This window comes from Nannospalax galili, unplaced genomic scaffold (assembly GCF_000622305.1).
Source record: "Nannospalax galili isolate Female #2095 unplaced genomic scaffold, S.galili_v1.0 scaffold424, whole genome shotgun sequence".
Classification (NCBI taxonomy): domain Eukaryota; kingdom Metazoa; phylum Chordata; class Mammalia; order Rodentia; family Spalacidae; genus Nannospalax; species Nannospalax galili.
Genome location: NW_008352334.1, coordinates 2,371,674 through 2,387,536, shown reverse-complemented (window position 1 = coordinate 2,387,536; position 15,863 = coordinate 2,371,674). Strand labels below are relative to the sequence as shown.

Genomic DNA, 15,863 nt, shown 5'->3' with positions numbered 1-15,863 from the left:
GGCTCAGCAGTTAACAGCACTTCCTGCTCTTTCAGAGGACCTGAGTTCAGTTCTTAGCACTTACGTAGGATGGCTCACAACTCCCTATAACTCCAGCTTCAGGGGATCTGATGCCTCTGGCCTCCACAGGCACTGCTCCTCACATGCACATAGCCACACATAGACATACACACATACACCTAACTGAAAATAATAAAAATAAATCTGAAGAAGAAGATGAAGACTAGTTCACTGCTCCTAGGATGTGGGCTGGACTTAGTGACTTGCTTTGAATAAAGAGTGGTACAGAAGTAGCAGTGCACAACTTCCAAGACGGGGCTCAGTATTTTCCTCTACGATATTGCTATTATTTCTTTTTCATCTGCTCTGCTCTGTGGCCTAGGATTAGCTCTAGCTGTCTTCGGTGGCCACTGAAGACACTGGACTTCCACCTTGAGCTCTTTTGGAGAGGTCTGTAGGAGAGAAACCAGTTATCACATGACAGGTACAGTCAAGTAGCCTGTGGAAATGTCCATGTGGGGAGGCACAGAAGGTTCCTGCTGGTAAGAGGTATTAGCTGCCTGCCACAGAGTGAGTCCCCTCAGAAGGGAAACCTAAGTTCCAACTAAACCTTCAGATGAGTGTGAACCCAAGTCCCACTTAAACCTTTGGATGACTCTAAGCCCAAGTCCCACTCAAAGCTTCAAATGAGTCTGAGCCTAAAAAGAAGTGGCTTTTTTTTTTTGCCTGTATGTATGTAAGTACACCCATGTATGCAATGCCCGCGAAGACTAGAAGATGGTGTCAGATCCTCTGGAACTGGAGTTAAAGATGGTTGTTAGCTGCCACGTGTGTGCTGGGAACTGAACCTAGGACCTCTGCAAGATCAGCCAGTGCTCTTACCCACTGAGCCATTTCTCCAGCCCCTGTTGTTTGTTTTTTTAAGGACTTGGACTCACTAGGTAGCCTAGGCTACCCTCTAACTCATGACTTTCCTCCTTCTGTCTCCTGTATGCTGGGATTATAGGTATCTACCATCATGCCTGATGTAGTACATTATTTATTTTCTTTTTTTGACAGGCAATTATCATTAGTGCAGCCTAGTTCAAGGTACTGAGAGCTTACTCTATGCTATTCTGACGTCCCAAGGGCATTTTGAGTTCATGTGTATAAAGTCATTTTTACTAGAATAAATATGCTTTAATCAAGAAGTATTTTATGGAAAACTCTATTAAGTATACTGCTCATTTTTTGCTTAATGCACCTAAATATCTTTAGTTATTTTTGACTTTCATTTTCATTTTTATTATGGAAAAATTCTGCCCTTTTATAAGAAATATTCAATTCATCATTCAGCTGTTCCTTAAAGTCTGTTACACACCTAGGACACACCATATTGAATTTTATTTTGTCATGCTGTAGGAACTGAGTCACTCTGTGGAATGCCCATCACTGGGTTTGTCTGCTAACTTCCCCAAAGTGTCATTTAACTTGCTCTTCTGACCTCTGTGTTTTCTGAAAACTGAAGTCTGCCCTGGAACTTGATTTGCATTCCATATTTTCTGTTTTTAGCAAGAACGCTTGATAAAGATTGCTCCCGGCTCACCCATGAATATCAGGAGGCCATGAAGGCCTGGCTGTGTTAAGAGTGATCAGTGGGTTCTGGTGGGTAAACTATACTTCAGAATTTCAAGGAAAAAGAGGGCTCCTCAAACCATGGTTACCCACTGTTCTAATTAGCTTCAGAAGCCAGTACCATTCCGAGGCAGGTGGTCCTTTGCTATATAGGAAAGCCAGCTGAGCCAGCCAGCGAGCGAGGCCCAAGTTCCTGCTTGAGTTCCTCTCCTGACTTCCCTCAGGGATGGACTGTGACCCGGAAGTGTAAGCTGAAATGAGCCCTTTCCTTTCCAAATTGCTTTTTTGGTCAGAGTGTTTTATCACAGCAATAGAAAAGTAGACTAGTACGGGCATCTTAGAACTCTGTTGATGTTGTGGCCAACAGAGATGGTTTTCCTGTGTTAGATACTGAAGTTCAGCCGTCTATTCCCACCACACAGGGTGGAGAAGTTTGGGCCTCTCCCTTCCCTTGTGAGTCATTGGCCACTGATACATGAGAACAAAGCAGAGGTGGTGGGCAGGGTCAGAACCGCCGTGACGATGGAAAAAGCCTTCTGGGAGTCAGCTTCAGTGAGTCGTTTCTTGGGGGGGGGGATATAGGGTGAAGATGGCGGCCAAAGCTTCACCTGATGGGTGCTCATAATATGCTTTATTTACATGTGGCAGGAGGACCCTATTGTCTGGCTACAGTGCAGTGCCTAATTACCATACAGAAAAAACCTAGGGGCAGGTTTTGCAGGTAACTACGCCAAAGGTCATGTTCCAAATAAGGCCAGGCATCTGTGCTTGGAGACACTTTCCAAATAAGGTGAGGCAGAGAGCAGGAAGCTCCTGCTGAGAAAGGGAGTCCTCCATTCAGCGCCAAGCTCCGTAGAGCTATCTGGACATGGTGGACTGCGACCTTAGCAGGGTCCCCCAACAGAGAAGTGCCTGCCCTATGCATCTCTTCTCTACCCACTCACTTGTTAATACGAATGTCTGGGAACTTTCTCCATGCCCAGGCATATGCTTGGTAGGGGCTAGAGCTTGAAGTGCCCAGGAAGGATAAAATGAAGAGCTTGAGCATAGAGAAGCCATGTTGGAAGGGAGGGGCCAAGTGATGAGCTGGAAGCAGTGACACACAGAACCAGAGAAGCCAAAGCCCTCTTCATCAGTCTGCACAGAAAACAGCTGGCTCTGGCCACTATTTGGAGGCAGCTCATGTGATGTGTGGCCCCATCTTTCAGAGTGTTTGGACTGGAGCTGTGGACAGTAAGCTCCGGGGCTGTAGGGCAGGCCTGGGCTGGACATACAGAAAGAAAAGCATATCATCCTGGGGAAGTACAGACTCAAGTTGGGCAGGCATGGGGAGTCAGGCTGAGCCAAAGTACAGGACCGTGCAGCTCAAGGGGAAGGGAAGAGAATGGCATGAGGGGACAAGGTGGCAGAACAGGATGTACATGGATGTTCTAGAACTTTCTCACCCTCTTACGGGGTGGACTGGGGATACAAGGAGCATTAAAGGCACTAAGGAGCTGCCACTGATGATGAGCGGGGGTGGTGATGTGGCATTCTGGATTATTCCTGTTCTGCCCCAGCGTCTCATACATGGGGAGCTCTTAGGTTTCTGAGTGTGAAATTCCCTATACAGGGCCATCTTTCTGAGGGCTACCTCCTGGGCCCAGCAGAGGGCAGTACCCAAACCCAGCCTAATTTCTATCACCTGTGAGCCTTTTTCTTCTACTTAGCAGACCCAAAGGACCCTGAGTGACTACAGACTGCCCACAGTGGCATGACTTGTATGTGATCTGTATGTATGTCAGAGACCCTTGGCACTGGATAGACCTTGGGGATTCCACTTCAGACACCTCAAGGGTAGCACACAGGTCAGCTAGCCCAGGGACCACTGCCAGTTAGAGGAGGGTACTTCTCAGGTAAGGCCTGGGCTGGTCTCTACTGTGCCCTGGAAGGGGCCAGAAGAAGCCAGAGACTCTGGCAACTTAGAATTAGTGAGAAGGAGCACTAGTTCTAGAAGTATTTAGACAATGCCTTCATGATGAGTATAAAATGACAAGCATATGGCTGAATTGCAGTGGTGTCATCTTACTACTGAGGAAAAAAAAGAGATATTTAGACAAGGTGTATTTCCCTTGGAGTGACAAAGTCTGTTGTCTGTTTTGAGACAGGGTCTCTTGTATCCCAGGATTGTCTTGAACTTGCTATGTAGTAGAGGATGACCTTGAACTTCTGATCAATCTGCCTCTACTTCCCAAGTGCTAGGATTATAGTATTGTATTAATCACTTTTCTGTTGATATGATAAAACACCAAGGGAATTTATAAAAGTTTATTTGAGCTTATATTTTCAGAGCCATCTGAGTCTATCATGGTGGGGAGGCATGCCAGCAGAGGTGGCTGGAGGAGGAGCAGAAGCTAAGCGTTTATATCTTCAAGCAGGCACAGGAAGCAGAGAGTGGCTGGAACTCTGGCAAGGCTTAAGAACTCACTAAACCCTACCCGAGAGATGTGCTTCCTTCAGCAAGGCCACACCTTCTAAGACCTCCCAAAACAGCAGCACCAACTGGGGACAAAATTTCCAAGTACTTGAAGCCTATGGGAGACATTCTCATTCAAACCACCACAGGTATATACCACCAGGCCCATTTTATGTGATGCTGGGGATCAAACCCAGGGCTTTATGTGTGTGAGGTAAGCATTCTACCAACTGAGCTACTAGATTTTAACAAGAGTAGTTCTGTTCTCCACAGACCAAGTGTGCTGGCTTCCTTTGGTGAGCTCCTCCCAGCTTCCTTAGGGGGTGATGCTGTCCAACTCAGGGGGCTGCCTACCCTTGACAGCTGTCTTTCTGGTCTGTTTGACCTTTTTTTCCCTGTGTTCTTTATTTCTTCTCTCAAGAAACAGTACCGTGATAGTTGGGATTGTCTAACTCTCTAGGCCTCCCACTCTAGATGAGCTCTGAGTTCCCAGTCTGTTTCCCCCCACCTATGTAGAACTCTGCAGCACCCCAGCTCTCTGATGACTATCCTTTTCCTTTTGGGGGGATGTTGTATGTAAAGAGAGATGAACCAGGTATCACAGTATCTGACCTAGCTTGCTAGGTGACCTTGGGATCTCTTCTGATTTCTCTGTTTTTCTCATTTCCAACTAGCTCTTTCATCCAGGCAGGCACTGTGTGGACTGACTGAGACAGTGTTTATAAGAAGAGTGTGAAGCAGGCCAGATCCAGCAGCCCTTACTGTCCTAGTTGTTGGGTCCTAGTTAGGTTTAGCAGGCATGTCTGAGCTTTTGACATTGTGACACAACGTTGCCATCTACAAAGTTCACATGTGAGAACTGCATTATTGTGTCACACACACACACACACACACACACACACACACACCTTATTTTATTTTTTATTTTTGGTCTTTTTGAGACAGGGGCTCCCTGTAGCCCCAGCTGGCCTGGAACTCATTAAGTAGACCAGGCTGGCCTTGAACTCAAAGAGATCCACCTGCCTCTGCCTCCTGAGTGCTGGGACTAAAGGTGTGCGCCACCATGCCCGGTTCACACATACACCTCTTAACTGGGTCAGCAAGACACTTGCTGCCAACCCTGATGACCCATATGGTAGAAGGAGAGAACTGACTCTTGCAAGCTGTCCTCTGACCTCCCATGCATACTATTCCATGTGCACACCTTCCTCCCCAAATAAGTAAGATGTAATTTAAATTTTTTACAATGTCTTAAATTTGTGATTTTACTTCAGGCTGCGTTCCAAGCTGTGCTCAGCCACCTGTGGGCCATGTACTGGACACACTTGGGAGTCTGCAGTCCCAAGGTACCACCTCTGGTCCCTCTATGCCCCCAGACACATGGAAGCATTAAATACCCTTTCTTGGTCTCATTTCTCGCGCTTTTTGTCGTTTGCTTCTTCTCTCTTCTGCCTTTCGATTTCTACTGTGTTCTCTAACTGCCGTAGAAGCCGGACACATGGACTGACTCCTTTAGACAAGAGGAATTCTCAAAATCACCTCAAAGCCAGTGGGAGGCTCAGCTGTGTCGGTCAGCAGTCATGCCTCTTCCTGAGGTCTGCTTTGCCATCACAGGAACTTTCTCTTTCTAATAGGCCATGCAGGGGTGGTTACACTTCCACTCCGAGTGTGTAGCAGCTTGGTTGGAGGCGGTACTGTTGGCCAGAGATGGCCACTGGACTGTGTGAATCTCTCGCCCTGTGCAGAATTGTGGGAGATTTAGGCAGGAGAGAGAGCTGCCAGGTCATCTTGCCCAAAGTCTGCATTGCATGACGGGAGAAGCTGCAGCCTTGGAAGGCAGAGTGCTGTTGAGGAAACCAAGTTGAGAGGCTGAAACTCTTGCCCCTTCCACTTCGTCATTCTGTAGTCACTGCCCTGGAAGGAAGAAGTAGGTAAAGTTCTGTCTTCCATGCCCCTTCAGTACCTGGCTGGTCGTCTGTCTCATACCTCAGGGCCTCAGTGTGTTCCTATAAGGGGATCCATTCCTAAGAAAGGCCACAGCAGCCGGGCTAACCTCACACTAACTTCATCCAGTCTTGCAAGCTCAGCATCAGCCTACCAGTTCTAAGTGGACAAGCGGTTATTTACCAGTCAACCAGGCAGCCACATTGTACTTTCTGAGCCATGGAACCATACCATTATGGTTTGGATATCACATCCCCTCAATCCCCTCTGCTTCCTGCTCTGGCCACAAGGTTCATGTGTTGGGGCTCTGGTCCTAAACTGATGATGATACCTGGGGAGGTTCTGGAAACTTTGGGAGGTGGGATCTAATTGCAGGAGGTAGGTCACAGGGGATAGGTCCCTGGGAGCATCTTGTCCCTGGCCTCTGTCCTTGTGCCTCCCCCAGTTCCAGCCCCCTATGTTGTGAACTGTTCCGCTGGGCAATGCCCTCCTCACCATAATATACTGTAACCTCTGAAGCTAGCAAGTCAAATCACTCTTTCTCCCCTGATTTGTTCTCTCTGGCATTTTGGTCATAGCAAAGAGAAAAATAAGTAACACACACCCCTAATTGTGAGTGAGTTTTCTGGGGAGCCGCCAGTGAGAATTGAGTCTGCTCAGGGGTGTTCCCAGTAAACTGCCTTCTCTGATCCTAAAACTCGAGTTCTCAGGCCTTGAGCCAGGTCTTTCTAGACTCTACAGATCCCTCTGAACTGGGGAGTCGGGATGAATCTACTTGCTTTGAAAATCATACAATCTTGAAAGTTTCCTTCTGTTTCTCTCCTCCCCTCTTTTAGTAGGGTGTGTTGGCGGTGGGTAAATTTACCATTTAGTCTGTAGGTGGCAGAATATTGAGGTGGGAGGAAGGAATGTTACCCAGGGACCTTGAGTTTGAAGTTGGATACAGTAACTAGAAATGATGGGGGTGGTTTCCTTTTGGGAAGAGTTGAGGTGCTAATGTTGCTGGAGGATTTTAAGAAGCATGTGTGGGAAACCTTTGCAAGCAACACTTACTGGATACTTACTGGGTGACAGGCATTGTGCAGAGACTTCCTGTGCATTGTTTGTTTAATCCTCTCCCCTGACTCTTAATAGGGATATTGTTCTTGTTTGACAAATGAGGGAACAGTTACATAAATTTTAATAGCTCTCCCAAGGTTATGGATTAGTCGTCAGGATCTAAACCTTGATTCTCTGGCTTCAAAGCCCTTAAGTTATACAGCGCTCCCCCACCCACCCCTGCCTTGTGTGTGTGTGTGTGTGTGTGTGTGTGTGTGTGTGTGTGTGTCCATGTTTGCTGATCTTCACCCACAAGTGTGCCAGGTAGCCAAGGTTCTTGATCTTACATACTGTGTCAGTCAGTTTTTTTCTTACTGTGACAAAATACCTGTCAAGGAGCAGCTTAAGGAAGGAAAGGCCTATTCGGGCTTGCAGTTTGAGGGGACACTACAGCCCATCATGGTGGGAAAGACGTGGTGGTAGAAGGCTGGTCATGCAATCTTCAGTCAGGAAATGGAGAACAGGAGGTGTAAAGGGTCTATGACCTTAAGCCCTGTCCCCAGTGACCCACTTCTTCCAGTGGGTTCTGCAATTTTCCAAAATCATGCCACCAGCTGGAAGCCAGGAGTTCAAACATGTGAACCTGGGGAGACACTTCACATTTAAACCACACCAGATATGTGCCGTCCTCTTCCCTAGGTCTGGTAAGAGCACCCTGCTTATCTTTCAGGGCCTTCCTCTAGCAAATTCCAGGAACTGTTGTCACAGCTCCTGCACACCCCTAAAGAAGCCCTGGACTTGGAACCCAGAATGCAGCTGTCCCGAGGCCCGTGTGCCGAGGAGGAGGCCTACGGGCGCCCCAAGGCAGCTCCCGAGCCACTGACGCCTGTCCTTTCCAAGGAATCCTTTGTCCCCATCCCTTTGCCTTTTCCTATCTGTGATTCTCTGAGCAAAGCTTTGTCCTGATAAGTTCTTCTTTCCTTTCCTTTCTTTTTCATTTGCCTTTCCTCTTGAGCCCCCTCCCCTTCCCATCTTATTTCTGATGTACATTGTTCATAAAGAAGCATTGCTTGATGCTTTCCCTACCTCTTACTAATACCCCCTCAGCAGTTGTCTGGCCACAGACCACCGTGTCTCCAAGTCACTTCATACCGTGGTACCATTCCCAAAGGAAAACTAGCCACGTGAAGGACAGGTGCTTGTCACATGGTTGTGGTCTCACTTCCCTTTAACAAAGGGTTTTCCTTCAAGGACCTGGGAGGCCACTTCTCACCCCAGCTCCACCTTCCAACCCTGTATTTCTGTTCTGTAGGACTGTCCTTTAGGGAGCATGGAGTCCTGCTTCCAGCGATACAGTTAAAGCTACTGTGCTCTTTCTACAACCTAGTTTCCAAATCCTATGGTTGAGTGAGTCCCTGGGGAGGGGTTTCTGGGACTGTTACCCCAACTGAGGTGCACAAGCCTTCTAGCTTCTGAAGTGCTGGTCAGAACCCGAGTCTGGGATCTCATTCTATGGGTTTCTGGAACGATGGCGGCCATTGGGCTGCTCACCAATGGTTTGTGGAGGAGCTTTCATAATCTACTGAGCCTGGTCTTAGTCTATCTCTAATAGCTGTTCTTAGGCTGGGACAGGGCAAGAACATAGTGACAGGGAGGTCCAGCTTGACAGGGTGCCATCTCCTTGGAGGCTTTCTTCTTTCTCTGTTCCGGAGCTGAGCCAGCCACCCCTCTCATCTTGGTCCTTTTCCTCTCCCCACTCTCTCATTGTGGACCAAAAAGAGCTGCAAAACCTGCCTGTACTTACATTGCCCTTCTCCTCCCCACTGGATAGCATCTGATGGGCCAGGGGTGGCCAGTCCTGTGGCTTCCTTAATACTGGTTGGTCCTGGGAGGCTCCAGCATTCTTGTTTCATGGTGCGGGGTCTCAGTTCTCTGAAACAGGGTTGGATTCATACTGACTGCCCTTTTTAAGCTTGTGTAGAATGATTCCAGGGCTTGGACTTAGAGGGAAAATTCTATATCCAGCTTCTCAATCTTTTTATTGATCCTAACAGCTAGAATGTTGGCTGGATCTTTGCCTCTTCTGTCCTGAAGGACCCCATGAGCCTATTTTGACTCTGTAGTCTGTTAGTCCAGGAACTCATATAGGGATCATTGATGGGACTGTCCCTTCCGAGGTAACAATGGAAGAGGATGTTATCTCTCTCTCTCTCTCTCTCTCTCTCTCTCTCTCTCTCTCTCTCAGATGCGTGTGTGTGTGTGTCCAATGAATGTGGAGACCAGAAGCCAACCTCTGGTGGTGTTCTCAGGTGCTCCCTACCTTGTTTTTGAGACAAAGTGTCTTGGGCATACCAATTTGCCTAGGCTGTCTTACCAGTGGGCTCTATGGATCCGCTTTCCTCCACTGCCCAGTGCTGGGATTACAAGCACATGCTGTATCTGGATTTAAATTTTTTTGATTTATTTTATTTTTATTTTATGTCTATGAATGTTTTGCCTGCATGTAAGTGCACCACATGTGTGCAGTGCCTGAAGAGGTCAGAAGAGGGCATAGGATCTCCTAGAACTAGAGTTATAGATGGTTGTAAGTCTCCATGTGGGTACTGGCAATGGAACCTGGGTCCTCTGCAAGAGCAGCCTGTGCTCTTAACTGCTGAGCCATCTCTCCAGCCTGCATACCTGGATTTTTACATGAGTGCTAGGGATAGACCCTGCTCCTCAGGCCTGTGCAGTGGGCACTTTACTGATGAGCCATCTCCACAGCCCCTGGTTGTTGTTTGAACCCGTGTTCTGGTATTTCTGTCAATTCCTCCTCCCCCAGGAAGTTGCTGTCTCCATTTCAGCTGCTACTGGGATCAAGCTGGAGCCTTTGGGTCACTGCAAAGCCTTTTGTTGTTGCTGAGTTTGCTGCCTGCTGGTGCTTTTTCCATTTCATTTTCTGTGCCGCCACTTCTGAGAGTTGATGGTGCTTTGGGTCCCTACGTTTTCTTTTTGTCTGGGCTCTAGTTATCTCTGGATGTGGGATGTGGTTTGTATAATACGAAGACATGACTGAGGAGAAAGCGATGGTTCCCCACCTGCCACCTGGCTTTCGGGTACATAGTTAACGTGCTGACATGCCACTGGCTTCAATTTGCTGCTCAGAAATCATTCAAACCTTCACGTAGGAGGCTGCAGCCTTTGAACAAAACAGAGTTGCTTTCTTTCATGTGAAGCAATGCTTCACCTTGCATGTGAACAGGAAATGTGCCTTTCTTAATTTCATTCAGCAAAGGATGGGGGCAAAAGAAGAATTTTCTCAAACTGTTCTTATTTTCATTATTTGAAGTCTGGTTGGTTTTACAAACTGAATCTCTTCATGCCTATTTGAAGCTGAAGGAATATCCACGGGGATCCTCTCCTGCCCGAGGAGCTGTCCTTTTTGGCACCATCACTGCCACTTGGCTTACAAAATCCCCAAATATGTGAAATCCCACAACTGAAAGGATGCCTTGAAAGAAATGCCCCCTGGAGCCACAGAAGGCAACCCTCCACATCTTCTTCTGGCCACGTTGGGGTACTTTCAGCTGCAGGAGCATCTTCTGGAGGGAGTCAGGGTGCCTGTGCCATGGTGGGGTGATGCTGCCCTGGAAGGACGTAGATGGAGAAGCTTCCCTTCCTTAGAGGTGGGGACCCTTCAGCTTCTGGCCTGCCTCGACAAAAAGGCAGGGCTGAGGAGATGGCTCCGTGGGTAGAGGATCCCTAGCATCCATGTAAAAGCCAGCCATGCTGTTCCCAGCTGTGGGGAGGACAGAAAAATGGACCTCAGGAGCTTGCTGGCCAACCAGAGAAACTGAATTGGTGAGCTCCAGGTTCAGTGTATGTGATGGTTGTTTTAACTTGTCAACCTGACACAACTTAGAATCATCTGGGAAGAGACTCTCAGTGATGGATGGGCTACATTGCGTTGACCTGAGGGTGTGTCTGTTGGGTGTTATCTTAATTAAGTTAACTGAAGTGAGAAAATCCAGCCCACTGCAGATGTCACCATGTCGTGATCAGGCGGCCCTGATCAGTATGAGCAAAAGACTCGAACTGAGCACAAGCAAGTGTCCGTGCATTTGTTTCTCTCTGCTCTTGACCTTGGTCTTGACCAGCTGTGTCAAGCTCCTGCCACCGTGACGACCCTGCAGTGATGGAATTGTGAGCTAAAATAAACCCTTTCTCCTTTATGTTGCTTGTTGTCAGGATATTTTATTGCAGTAACAAGAATGAAACCTGACAGTGAGAGATCCTGTCTCAAAACTAAGGTGAGGAAATATGGGAGAAAGGCTCAAGTACAACTGTGGCCTCCATATGCATGTTCACAGATGAACACAGACACACAGACACACAGACACACACACACACACACACACACACACACACACACACACAATTCAAAGGAACATTTGCAAGGATTGTCAAGCTGTGATGGGCTGAGTTGGGTGGCATTCCTCAATGCCAGGCACGCCCAGTGCTCAGTACAGCTGAGTCTGCTTGGGTCTTAATAAGGTCTTGGTGAGTGGCATGGCCGAGGTGGGTCATCAGCCATTGCAGCCTGGTTCCCCCTGTGGATGTGTTAAACAAGCTCAAGCCTGGAGTCAGGAGTAAGGATACTGCCTTGCTCACATAGGCTTCAGGCTGGGCCTAGGGACACAGGCCTGTTGTCCTAGCTATTCTCAGGAGGCTGAGGCAGGGGGATTGCTTGAGTCCAGGAGCTATGCTGATCAGGTATCTGCACTAAGTTTGGTATCAGTGTGGTGATCTCTGGGGAGTGGGGTAACACCATGTTGCTTAAGGATGGGTGAATAGGCCCAGGTTGGAAATGGAGTAGGTCAAAACTCCCATTGCTGATCATATGGACTTCAGTTCCACATGGTGACGTTTGTTAGCCTCCTCCTGATTCTCAACAGTGAGCAGAGTTGTTCAGCATACTCAAGAAGGTGGAAGGAAATAGGACCGTCTGATAGTGACATGGTACTTAGCTGATTTGGTCTGAACTCTGGACTTCATGAAGACCGAGATTGAAAGATGGTGTGTTGGGGGTGGATTATCCTTTAAAGTTTCATCTGAAAAATGATATGGCTTCTAGCAAGATTCTTCATCTAGTTCTCTTGTTTTCTCCCAGACTGGGTGCCCCCAGTGTCAACACATGGAAGTCTACCTGAGACCTAAGTCATCACCCTTTCCACATGACTGAGAGTCATGAAGGTGACTTCCAGCTCACAACACATGCCTCCCCTCATGTCTCATGAAGGACGCTATGAACAACAGCTCCCAGCACTGGTACAGTGTTTCATCCTCTTCTATCTCCACATCCATAGTAGTGTTGTTTTGTCATTCCACACAGCCCTGAAGGCCATGTGTAGTCCAGACCACCTTATCTAGGGTTGGAAAGACTCCAAATGGGCACCCAGGCTGGGAGCCAGGCTTAGGTAAGGGACAGAGAGGCAGAGGCAGGCCTTGAAGGTTGACTGTCTCTCTGATTAACGATTCAAAATCATGACATGTGTGTCTGAAAGATATTCCTCTCACAAACAAAACAAACCATAGATCTGAGGAGTGGGAGGCTCATGACGAACACAGTTCTGTGCTGAACAGTCATTTACTGACAGAGTAACGCTGCGTCTCAGTAATAGGCCATTTTCTCCATCACTGCTCAGAGCTAACCAACCTCCAGCTTGTGTCGAAGTTTTCATCTCTGGATCTTGTTTGAGTTTTTTTTCCCCCTGAGAAAGTCAACACAGTGAAACTTACTGCACTTCCAAATACCCTCTAAAACAGTGTTTGAAATTTTATATAAAATAGGAAGGACCAAGAATAGCTAAACACAATTTAAAAGGATAACATGTTGGAGGTCTTTTCACTACCTGATTGTCACACTCACTACAAAGCAACAGTAATCAGGATGACAGGGCATTAGCATAAACAGAGAAACATAGATGACCAAAATGAATCAGGGCCCAGAAACAGGCCCTCACATATGCGCTCAATTGATTTGCAACTACAATGCCAAGGCAGTTTGATGGAGAAAGGATAATCTTTTCAACAAATGGTGCTGGAACAGCTGGATGCTTTATATGGGGAAAAAAGAAACCTAATTTTTACCTCATGTACAAAAATTAGACTGGGTCATAAACCCAAGTCAGAGTTAGTTTTTATTGTCAACTTGACACAGCCCAGAATCAGCTGGGAAGAGGGAACCTCAACTGGAGAATTGTTTCCATCAGGCTGGACTGTCGTCAAGTCTGTGAGTGATTGCCTTGATTGATGATTGATACGGGAGGACCCAGCCCACTGTGTGGAGTGCCATCCCTAGGCAGGTAGGCTTGGGCTGTGTAAGAAAGGTAGCCAAGCAAGCTGTAGAATGCACCAGCAAGCTGCATTCCTCCATGGTTTCTGATTCAAGTTCCTTATTGAGTTCCTGCCCCAACTTCCCTCAAGGATGAATTTCGACCTGGAAAGGAAAGTCAAATAAATCATTTCCTCCCCTAAGTTTCCTTTGGTCAAAGCGTTTTATGATGGCCTCCAAAAGCAAAGCAGAACAGTGCAGATGTAAATGCTAAAACTATAAAACCCTCAGGAGGGGGCTGGAGAGATGGCTCAGCGGTTAAGAACACTGACTGTTCTTGCTGAAGACCCAGGTTTGAATCCCAGCACCCACATGGCAGCTAATAACTGTCTGTAACTCCAGTTCCTGGGGATCCGATGGCCTCTTCTGTTCTCCATGGGCGTTGCATGACACGGGTGCACGTACCTACATGCAGGCAGTTACACACATACACATAAAATAAAAATAATAAATAAAATATTTTTAAGACCCCTTAGGGGGGAAAAAAACCCTCAGGAAAAAAGCCAATATAGATAATTGTCATGACTTTGGGATAGGCCAAGATTCCTGGGACACAAAAAGCATAAATCAAGAAAAGATAAAATTCAATAACTTTGATCTCATCAAAATTAAAAGCATCTGTTTTTTTTTTCTTTCAAGACACCGTGAATGAAATGAACAAGTGACAGATGGAGAGAAAATATTTTCCATATATATTTCTGACAAAGATCTTGTATCTATAATATATAAAGAACACCCACGAGTTAGTCATACAAAGACATGGTTTAAAAACAGATACTTTACATACAAGAAATATTTGAGGGGACTAAAAGCATACAAAAGATTTCCAATGTCATTAGTCCCTAGGAAAATGCAAATTAAGACCACACGGAGATGTCACTACACATTCATTAAAATGAGTACACTTAAAAAAAGAAGTATGGAGGGGATCTGGAACAACTGAACTTTCATCTTTATGGTGATTAGGGGCGGTGGTCCAAGCACATTGTCGCACACTTAGGTAGAGTCAGTAAGACCTGTCCGTGTCTTCTGGTCATTTATCCAAGAGAAAAGAAAACATGTTCACCTTAATACTTGTGCATGAAATACTAATTCATAAAAGTTAAGAGCTAGAAAGAATCTAAATGTCCATCAACATGGATAGGCAAGCCATGGTATGTCCATATAATAGAATACTACTTGGCCATAAAACAGATTGTCAATGCATATAATGACGTCAATGACATGAAAAAGCCAGACAAATAATACACATGGGATGATTTTAGTTGCTTGAGATTCTAGAAAAGATTAATCTAATCTCAGGTCACAGAGTGGATTAGTGTTAACTCAGAGCTGGTTGGAGTGATGGAATGGGGAACTAGTGAAATTTCCACTGTGCCAGAATCTTGTTGAATTTTTGTCATAGTTGGTAGTTATATAAGTGTACAAATTTGTCAAAATACATTAAAATATATGCTGAAATACATAAGCTATACCTCAAAAGTTAATTTAAAATTAATAGAATTGGTCTGGAGAGAAAAAAAATCATATTTTTCCTACAGGCATGGATTTCTGTAGTTAGGAGTATTAAGGACCTTTTAATGGCTGAGGAGTATTCCACTGTTTGAATGTACCACTGTCTGCTTATCTATGCAGCTGTTGTTGGTCATTTGGATTGTGTCTTTAGTAGCTGTCTATGTAATGAACACCCCAACCCCAGAGTTTGATTTGAAGATGCGAGCCAAGGGAACACATTTGTAAGTGAGGTAGTGGGTGGGTCACTCTGGTTCAGGATTCACTTGGATTTTCAGGAACCAGGAGTTGCCAAATGTCCAACTGGCTGTGGGCTAAGAGACAGATATTTAGAATGAATGTGACCCTAATTTGAGATTATTCAATGTAGAAATTAAAAAAGCACTGCATCTAAAATACCCATTTTTTTTAAAGAATGGAATTTAATTCTGTGACTCTTACAAGTGAATATTTGGAGTTGATTTCCATTTGAGTACAAACTTCAGAAAGATCTTGGGTCCCCGGTGCCAATTGCAGGCTGTGCTCATGGTGGGCTCTGGAATGATTACTTTTGGATAATAGTGTGATTATGTGAAGTCGGGATTCAAGGAATGTATATGGCTTATCTAATGTAGTAGTCAGTATAGAGTAGGTTTTGCTGCAGTGACAAGCATTCCCTTCAATTTGGTGTGATTGCATGACAGGAGTATTTCTTTCACACAGAATTAGTTCCACAGAGTTTATCCTGCTTGTTGGGATGGCTGCCATTATAGTTTTTCAAATTCTCAGAAAATAAGAAGTAAGATTTTGTGAGCACACAGTATCATTTCCACTCATAAAATTAAGTTATAGTCACTGATTGGAGGCTGCCTCTGAAGATAGCCTGAGACTTTTGGAAAAATGAGCCTTGTATGAAATGAACCCAGTGCTTTCTGATAAGCTGCGTGA

At 46.0% G+C, this 15,863-nt stretch overlaps 1 non-coding gene across 1 annotated transcript; it reads left to right on the top strand.

Annotated features, from left to right (window-relative positions):
* Positions 1-3,623: 3,623 nt before the first annotated feature.
* Positions 3,624-3,690, top strand: LOC115067033. Its single transcript, XR_003846471.1, has one exon. It is a non-coding gene; the product is annotated as a small nucleolar RNA SNORD27 (small nucleolar RNA).
* Positions 3,691-15,863: the final 12,173 nt, after the last annotated feature.